Below are 9,731 nucleotides of genomic sequence, written 5' to 3'. Positions count from 1 at the left end.
GCCTCAGCCTGGGGGGGAGAAGGCTTTATTTTAGGGGAAAAAAGCCTGCAGCAAGGTCCAAGTACAGCTCGCGCCGAAGTACAGCCCCTCCGTGTGTGGGTCCCGCTATTACGCGGTGTCCATGCTGTGCCACGGACCGCCGGGATGGCAGGGAACCAGCCCTGGAGAGCCAAGGCAATGCCCTATCTGTGGAAGAGGAAAACCAAAACGGCACCGAAAACCGCTCGCCGCGTGGGGCGGAAACGCGGTTGAGGACACAAAGTGAATCCGCTTTTAAGTGTCAAACCAGCGCTCCGGAGCGATGCAAGAGCCGGGCGCGACCGCCGCCAAGGCGGTTTGGGATCTGCTATAGCTGAAGCGTTGCTCATTTGTTCTCTCTCCCAAATTCAATGAGAACTTCAGAGCAGCGTGCTGCGGCCCGGCACGCGGAGGGTTTGCAATAAAATCTTGCAGTTTGGGTGCTGCTGCGGGAAACGGCAGGGGTTTTTTTTGGGGGGGGAGATGATGCTCTGAGCCATTTTAGGGTTTGGAGACAGGAGGGAGCCCATTTCCCAGCCTGGGGTGCTTCTTGCACAAGCTCGTCACGCAATGGGGTTCGTTCCTCTCCCAGCCTGGGATTTTTCTTCCTTCAGGCAGCGGGGGCGAGCGGCCGGCTTCAGGGTTGGCAGTGCTGGTTTGCTCCAGGAGGACGTTGATCTCCCCGTGCAGATCATGGGGCTGCAAAAGGGCCGAGCTGCCCTGGGGGGTGTGTTTCTCAGCAGGGCAAGACCCCGCCGGCATGGGGACGCTCCAGGTGACCCGTGTCCCCAGATCCCCCCGCTTGGCCCGTGGCGCTGAGGCAACGCTCCTGCCATCACCACTGGGATGGGCACTTGGCCCGTGCACAGCCCATATGCACGCTCCCAGGAAATCATCCGGGACAGCTTCGGGGAAAGCCTTGGCACCACGGGGCTGTAAATAAAGTGTGTATTTCCAAAGTCTACCCCAGAGGTTTGAGGACCAACACAAGAGCATGTGTGATCCAGCTCGGGACCAAGTGGCTCCAGCCGTGCCTCAGTTTCCCCACTGATGGTACTGACTCAGCGCTTTCCAGGGAAGGAGTTGGCTAAAGGCTGGGGTGGACTTTGAATATACAAATACCAGTTTAAACAGCCACGTGGTTGTTTTCGTGCCCAGCATTAGGCTTCGCTTCTTTGCCTCATGATCAGGATTGATCAGGGGGTTGATTTTGGGGTCCCTGGGACCCCCAGGCCGGCCCTGCTGGGCAGCATTCGCCCCCAGCCGTGCCAGCTGCAAAGCAGGGAGAGCTCTAGGGCACAGGCTTGGAAGATTTTTCTGGCCTGGAGGGGAAAAATAGAAAGGCTAAAAATCGTGTGCCTCAGATCTGAAAAGGCGCTTCTGTTTTAGGGAAGCTGGTGTGATTTCTCAGATTCCTCCCCAAATCCTTCCTGAGAGATGCACCCCTGCACCCTAACTCCCTCTAATAACCTACAGAGCAATGAGTATATTGGTATAGTCTATTCTAGAACGGGGTATATTTTTCCCGGTGGATACAGGATGGCTTTGTACCCCACCAAGCCCGAGCGGGCTAATTGCTTTAATTAATGGTGGAGCAGAGATGAACAAACACTTCCGAGTCCCTTTGTGCAACGACACCGCTCACACCCACGTCTGGGGCCGCTTTTTAAAGCATCAGCTCATTAAGCAGATAGCACCGGGGCCGCGATGCTGCACCCGTAGCCACGGGGCGTGAATCGGGGCTTCGGGGGTCCAGGGGAGGTCATCTCCCCACGTGGATGAACGACAGCCTCCAGCAAAACGTGTCTTGCTCTGCTCTTCATCCCAAAGCCAAATCCGCTTTGCCTTAACGATGGAGCGGGAGCGGCGCTGGTGGGACAGAGCCGCCGGGGTGGGGGGGACAGAGGGAGCATCCAGTCTGGTTTCCCAGGACAAAGCCTACCTGGCTGTGTTGAGGAGGGGAAGAGAAATTTCATTTGTATTGATCGAGAATCAGTTGTTTTTAAAAGCAAGCAGATGACAAGATTTGGATAGATTTTCTCTTCAGTTTTCCTCTGATTAGAGCCTCTGAGTTGCCTGCTACTCTCCTTACAGTTCGCTTTTGGGCAAGGGTTCTGTGTTTTCCTTTTTTGGTTTTGGTTTTTTTTTAAACCTGGGTCTCTGGGCTCCACGCTACAGCTGGCAACTGGCTTTTGCTATCTGCTGGTGGTGCGTGCTGTTGGGCAATCACCTTTCATGTCTCATTTCCTACTTGGCAGAAACATCTGGAAGCCAGCAAAGGCTGCGGAGCTGAAGGAGCTGCTGCCTCTGGCTACTGCCAGCCCTTGTGGGCCATCAGGGATAGGTGTCAGGGCCATCACGGATGGGTGTCAGGGCCATCATGGATGGGTGTCAGGGCCATCACAGATAGGTGTCAGGGCCATCATGGATGGGTGTCAGGGCCATCACGGATAGGTGTCAGGGCCATCACGGATGGGTGTCAGGGCCATCATGGATGGGTGTTACCTAATGCTGGGGACGATGGGCACCCCAATGCCCAGCCAACAAGGCTTAACGCTGCTGCCAGATTCCCTCTGGGGATGTGACATCCCAGTGGCTTCAGGAATTTGGTCAATGGTGAGAAAGTCGCCCAGCAGCCTCTTCCCCACCACCCTGCACCAGAGCACGCAGCAATTTTCCTCGCCAGTAAGAAGGCAGCGCTTGCTCCCGGCACGGCAGGCACGCAGACCTGAGCTCTCGTATGGTGCTACAGGGCCTGATCCTGCATCACTGAGGGCTTTGCTGGATTCTCCCTCTGTTGCAGTGGAGGGAGCAGGCAGGACCTGTGCTCAGGCTCTGCTCTCCCACTCCTCCTGCGCTGCATTTTCCCGGCTGTGTTGCTCGGTGCCAGGTTTGGGATTTGGGCAGCGTCCGCCCAGCGCAAGCAGCTGCTGCCACCTATGGATAAAACCCAGCCAAAATGGTCACCCCAGACACTACATTAGGGCCATCCTCTCTCTGCCCAGAGCCTTCACAGCCACCCTCAGGTCAGAGCAAGAGCGGCTGTGAAACCAAAGCCACGGTCTTGTCATGGCCCGATGCAGATGCCTGGGCATCTTCCTCTGCCTGCACGTTTAAATCGGAAAAAGGGTTGTCCTGGAAATGTGAGGGGTGGCTTTCCTTAAGCACAACAAGAGCCGGGTGTTTTACCTGTCGGCTGGAAATCGTGCTCTGCCTTTTTGGGATATATGCAGCAAAGCGGCCCAATCGCCACCTTGGCAGGAGAATAAACCCAAGTCAGATCGGGGCTTGCACCACTGTCCCCGCAGCGATGGGAACAGCTCTGCTGTCCTCGCCTGCAGTTTGCCCCAAGGGGTACAGGCATCCGGGGCTGGTTTCCCAAAAGGCTCAGGGAATTGGCATCAGGGCCCCCCTGAATTCTGAGTTCAATCTGCAAATGTGCAAATTGTGGAGTGAATTAGGTGGGCAGTCACAAAGTGCCTGATGTGCCTGTGCAAGAGGGGTGTCTCCGGTTTGGAAAAAGCAGTGAAGAGGGACTATGGCTGCCTGCTGTAATCCGGAGGCTTTAGGTGAACGCGGTCCCACAAGTTCCTGACTTCTGGCCCGTCTTTTCCTCTGGGAAAACTGGAAAATCCCCTTGCAGAAACCAGCAGCAGCACTGAGCAGGACCCATCTCTGCAGAAAATCCTTCGACCAGCATCTCCTTTGTGGGATCGGGGGAGATTTCACTACCATTCGGTGAATTCAAGAGATGTGCAAACAAATTCCTCGCTAATATAAATCCTCGGGCTTCGATGGGGGTTGCTTCGCCAACAAATTTTCTCATTAAGTTCCCTGATACTTATTTCTCCCTCTGGATGCACCCAAAGCTTGTGCCGATAGCCAGGTATCTCCATGAACAGCCCTTCGACTAAAGCGATCAGGAGATATGAGCAGCCAGGGCTCTTTTCACTCTGTGGCCATGGTTTAATAAGAAAAGCCGTCCCCAGAATTAATGCAGGCTTTTCCTAACTCAGAGATGTGCACGCCTGCCAAAACAAATGCATCAATCTGTTGTAGCTTGATATGGCTCCAGACTCCCATGCTGTAAAAGCAGTGAGGTCCAGGAGCTCCCTAGCATCCTTGCAAACAGCATTAAACCACAGGGCAGAGGTTTCTTATCTCACTTAGGCTTGACCTAGGCCAGGGTCTGTCCCCTCCTTGCACACGGGGAGGTTTACAGCATCAGCTTCTCACAGCCCTCGCAGATGCTACATCCAGGCATCAGAAATGTCAGGGTGTCCCTAAAGAGATGCATTTGAAGTGGTGTTTTTCTCCTCCCCGGTGTTAAAATTAAGATTTCAGAGTGTGGAAATGTCCGCCCTGGCTGCTTCCCGGACAGACAGCGGCTCAGTCTGAGCCATTTTATCCTCCACAGCCTCCTGGCTGCCAGCAGCATCTCAGAGAGCGGGAAGAAATAGAATAGCAATATTAAAATGACAGTGAGGGAGGTGAAGAGCAGTGCAGGAGTTAAAATCTTCAGAGGAAATCCGAGTTTAGGTGAGGAGCTGCTGCGTTTGACCTGGGGATGTGCAGCACCCAAGGGCATCTTATAACCCCTGGGGTGCTGCTGAGCTCGGGGAGGTGGGGCGAGGGAGCAGCGTCAGAAGGTGCTGGAGGAGCCGCATCTCGTAGGGATGAGGTTCCGATAATTTTATCTCTGAGACCACCACCTCTCTCTCAACCTGGCTGAATTTGGGCCGAGAGCGTGCAAGCTGCTTGCTGGGGATGTAGAGGTACAGGGTATGTGTACGTTGTGGTTTCTTAAGGAAAGGAATTAAAAATCAGCCCAGCCTGCCAGGCTGGTATCTGTACTGGCAGCCACCGAGGCCGGCTTTGGGGAGAAAGGTGGTGGATGGGTCCCTGGGCTGCGTGGGGCTCCCGGCTCACCGGGGATTTGTGCCACATGCAGAGATTTTGCTCCCCTGCGTCGTTGCAAAAGGATTCACAGCTTAAGGTGCCACTGACCGGGGCAGGTAAAATGGGTGGGGGTGGCCCAGCCCCTCCGGGGCAATCTTCACAGAATCACAGAATGGTTGGGGTTGGAAGGAACCTCTGGAGATTACCTAGTCCAACCCCCCTCCTAAAGCAGACCATTCCCCGCGCTGCCCCTCGCACCCTGGGGACATCTCTGCATTGCTTTCCAGTCTCAATGCTGAGCCTGAGCAACATCCACTGCTTGAATGCGGTATTTTAATAAAGGATGGAGAGTTATTATGGCCGGTGAGTTACCACCAGAGGAGGGGTTTCACCCCATCAACACGTGATGTCCGGCCGTTATTAAATAGTGATTAAAATGAGAAGCTGTTCTGCTGTGCTCCGAGGGGAACCTGGGTGCCGGGAGCCGACGTGGGAGCTGCCTTGGCACCCACGGCTCCAGAGGCTTTCCACGGCAGAGCCAAGTTTTAGGTGTGAAGACCTACAAACACTGGCGATGGGGCATGGCTGCTGTGGGGTGGAGGGATTTCCCTGTCCTGACCCTGTAACTCAGCCGTTTGGTGGAAAAGGGGTTTCTGGAGGAGCATCCCCATGGCACACCTGGAGCTACGTGCTACCACCCACGCCCAGGATGGATGGAAACAGTTTTGAAGGCCTTTAAGCATTGTCCCTTCAGCACTGCGACCTCAAATCGCCTTGGGCACCCAATGGCTGTGGCTACACCAAAACTCTGGGGGACAGGTCCCAGTGGTGCAAGCACGATGGTGAGCCCTTGGGTGCAGCCTGGAGTAGCCCGCCTTGAACAAGGCATGCTGCTGTCCCAGCAGGGATGACACCAGACACCATCCCCAGCTGGCCGGGTGGCTGGAGGGCTTGGGCATCTTGTTATCACCTCCAAAGTTTATTTTTAAACCTCCGGCTCCAATTTAAAGGGATCAGCAGCATGCACTGAGTGCAGGACCTCAAAATACTCCCCTCCTCCTCCTTCCCATGCCTTTCTGTCCCATCATTTCTGTCTTCAGCTCCACTCTCCGGGTCTACAGCATGAGCACGAGCTGAGAAACCTGCTCACGTTAAAAGTTTCATGAAATCTTCTCCTGTTTGGTGCCTTGGGCCGGGGGTGCTGCCAGGCAAACACAGAGAGGCACGACACATCATCATGGGGGCCTGGAAAGGGTGACCTCAAATCCAATCCCATGTAAAGGTGCTCTAGAAACCTCTGGAAGATGCAGTGGGGAATCCCATCCTGTCTTAACCCCAGTTAGAATCATAGAATCACTTTGGTTGGAAAAGACCTTTAAGAACATTGAGTCCAACCTTTAACCTAACCCTGCCATCCCACCACTAAACCATGTCCCTAAGCACCTCATCTACCCTTCTTTTAAATACCTCCAGGGATGAGGACTCTACCACCTCCCTGGGCAGCCCATTCCAGAGCCTGACAGCCCTTTTGGTGAAGATGGGTTTAACTGAAATGGGAGTGCCTGTTTTATGTGCACTAGCTTCAATACTTGGGATTGCCATGGGATGTTGTACAGACGAGGAGAGGATGGCCAATGTCTCGGTGTTTTGAGCCTGATCACTTCCAGCGATGGTAAATGCTGAAACATTGGGGTGCAAAGCCTCTGCAAAGTCTCCAAAACTGGCGTGGAAGGAACTGAAACCCTGACCATGGGAAGACGGAAACCTAACAGCATTCGCCCCTTCCATAAAGCTGCCCTTTGGAGGACAACTGCTGCCCTGCACGCTCTGATCTGCTTCACCGATGGCTGTTGCATGAGGCCATGCATTTCTTCATAGAATCATAGAGTCATAGAATCATAGAATCATGGAATCATAGAATCATAGAATGTTTTGAGTTGGAAGAGACCCCTAGAGGTCATCTAGTCCAACCCCCTTCCTTTCAGGGAAAATATCTTTATTGCTTTGCATGGACAGAAGGAAGAAAATAGCAATTTATAGCCATTCCTATGTCCAGCCCTGACTTTTCCCTGGCAAGGGCAGGGCTTCTGGGGCAGCATCACGGCAGGCATCCCTCGTGGCTGCTGCCTGCTCTGCCCGAACCCCCACCTTCAGAGGGGACCTGGTGCATTTTGTGGAGACAAACCCACAAGCGCTCAGTTAGCTGAACGCGTTACTCACGGGAAGAAACACCCCCAGCGTGACGGCAAATTCAGGCAGGCAGCCTGGGGTGTTTGCATCCCAGATACATACAAATTACCGGCACTGCGGATTATTCACTCTCCCAGTCACACTGTGCAGGGCCTCTTTGGCAAAGAAAAAACAACAAAAAAACCCCTCAGTTATTACGTTTGGGCAAACGGGAATTTTAGCACAGCTTAAAGCATCAGATCCTGTAAGGTTGGGCGTGATGATCTAGTGGTTGGGCTTGATGATTTTAAAGGTCTTTTCCAACCAAAATGATTCTGTGATTCTATGATTCTGTCCTCAGGCAGGGGCTGCGGGGCTGGATGGGGTTGAGGTGATGAGGAAAGGGGCACTAGGCACTTGCCATGCATGTGTGCAGCTGCCCTTCCCTTTGGGGGGATCTCCCTTTTCTTGAGTGATCCCAAATCATTTGCTGATGCTTTTTTTTTTTTTTTTGGGAGGAGGGGGATGGGATCAAGCCTAAATAAACAGGAATTGTTTCAACTGGGACCTGAATCTAAAGCCAGATGGATGGAGACAAGGTGCTAAACTTCACCCCCCGATTTTGCCTGCTCGGGTCTCTTTTATTTTACATAGATGAACATTCAAGGACAGGTTGCCACTGTTGTTTTCCAGGAGGGAAAATGGTTTCGCTCTGGCGTGACAATTGAGCTCGATGGCCCACGGGGACCGCGGGCGTGCAGTGAAACCTGGGGCAGGCAGCTGTGGCTTTAAGCTTCTCAGAGGCCGGGCATAAGGTGGCTTAATGGAGCCAGGATTAGCCAGGTCTGACAGCCCTCTCTCCTACCTGCGCCCCGCACTATTTATAGTCCGATGGGCCATCAGGCTCTGTCTCATTGCAGAAGTGAAGCACGGTGCACTGCCTGGTTTTCTTTTCCCTGCCTGGGAAAAAGGGATGAAAACTCAAATTCACTTTATGGGAGAGGGAATGGGGAGAGGAGAGCTCCATCACACGCTTGCCTGGCCCGGGCGGCGGAGGGACCTGGGATTTGCTCCGTCTCCACGAAGGCTGAAGCCTTCATTACAAAATGCAGGCTCTGCCCCGCTAAGGACAGTTTCCAGGCTGCCTGCAGCCCTTGTATGAAAAGGCGAGATTATTTCTCGGCAAAGCAGTAAAATATGGATAGGAAGAATAAGGGATTTATATACCCATCCCTCCTATGTGTTATCGCACTCGGTGTCCATCCCCAGCACAACCAGACCCAGGGTAACGCTACTACTCCTGTCCCAAAACAAGGCCGGACCAATCTGTTTAAATGCTGTCTTAATGCCGTCCTCTTGGAAGTTTCTTTTTCTTTTTTCTGGCCCTCAGTGCATTTTAAATTGCTCATGGAATGCTGGATAAAAGTAAAAGTTATCTTCCCTATCATATTTCTAAGAAAATATCAATGAACTATAACATTCATAAAAAAATAAAGTCCCCCTTTAAGCATTAATGAGAAGTTAGTAACATTTTAATCGACGTGATGTATAAGTTTTTAACCCTTAAACTGTGAAGGTAAGAGCACCTTCATAAGAGTACCTAAGGGTACCTGATTTAGCTGGAAGGATGGTCTGGGCCATAAAATTGGCCTGAACTATTACATAGCTTAATTCCAAATTAGCTTTCTTTTGACCTGTATTTGGCTTTGGGACACGGAAAATTTTGCATTAGCCTTCTGATCACCCAGCTGACACAGGTAGAAATATTCTGACCACGACATGTTATTTTTCTTATGCAAAGGAAGTTTCATGGTATTACCGAAGGAGATTACTTATGGTTTCCTTGTCCTCCTAGGACTCAAACGCCATCTCCCATTAAATGAGATGATGTTAATAAACCACAGATTCTTGAGCAGCCAACATACGTGTTGCAGGTGCAGAAATCTGCTTTGCTGTTTGTCCCTTGCTTTGCTCCTGAGCTAATGCATTTCCACCGAGGCATCCCACCCTGCGGGGCTCTGCCCGGGGATGCGCTTGCCCCGTGTGCCGTGCAGGAACCCCTCTCCTCCCAGCACGTGGGGGATACACGGCCCTGCTGCACCACTGGTCCCACTGGGGGCAGAGCAAGGGCTGTGGCACTTGATGGCCCTGGGCCCCTGTCCCACGCCAGCCCTGTCCCTTCACCCCTAGGCTGCCAAGGGGGCCCCAAGGGGGTCCAAGCCCACTTGGCCTCCGTCTACCCCATTCCCCCTGGGCCAGGATTTCCATCATTTCTCCTCTCTTCCAAAGGCTCTTCCTCCCATCTCCCTCTATCCCTCCATCTTCCTCCCATCCCTCTATCTCCAAGCTCTCCTTCTCCCCCATCCTTCCATCTCCCTGTCATACCTTCATCTTCCATCCCTAGGTCTCTCCTATCTCTCCATCTTTTATCCCTCCAGCTCCCTCCTATCCCTCTATCTTCCATCCCGTCTCTTTCCAGCTTTTGCCTTCCATCCTTCCATTTCCCCCCGCCCCCATCTTCCACCCCTCTATCTCTCCCCTGCTTCTCCATTTCTCCCATCTCTCCATTTCCCCCATCCCTCCATCTTCCTCCCATCCCTTTATCGCCCATCCTTCCAACCTCCTTCCCGCCCCTCCATCTTCCT

Source organism: Egretta garzetta, unplaced genomic scaffold (genome assembly GCF_000687185.1).
Source record: "Egretta garzetta isolate BGI_Z169 unplaced genomic scaffold, ASM68718v1 scaffold84, whole genome shotgun sequence".
NCBI classification, from domain to species: Eukaryota; Metazoa; Chordata; class Aves; order Pelecaniformes; family Ardeidae; genus Egretta; species Egretta garzetta.
Note: the sequence above shows the minus strand (reverse complement) of the source record.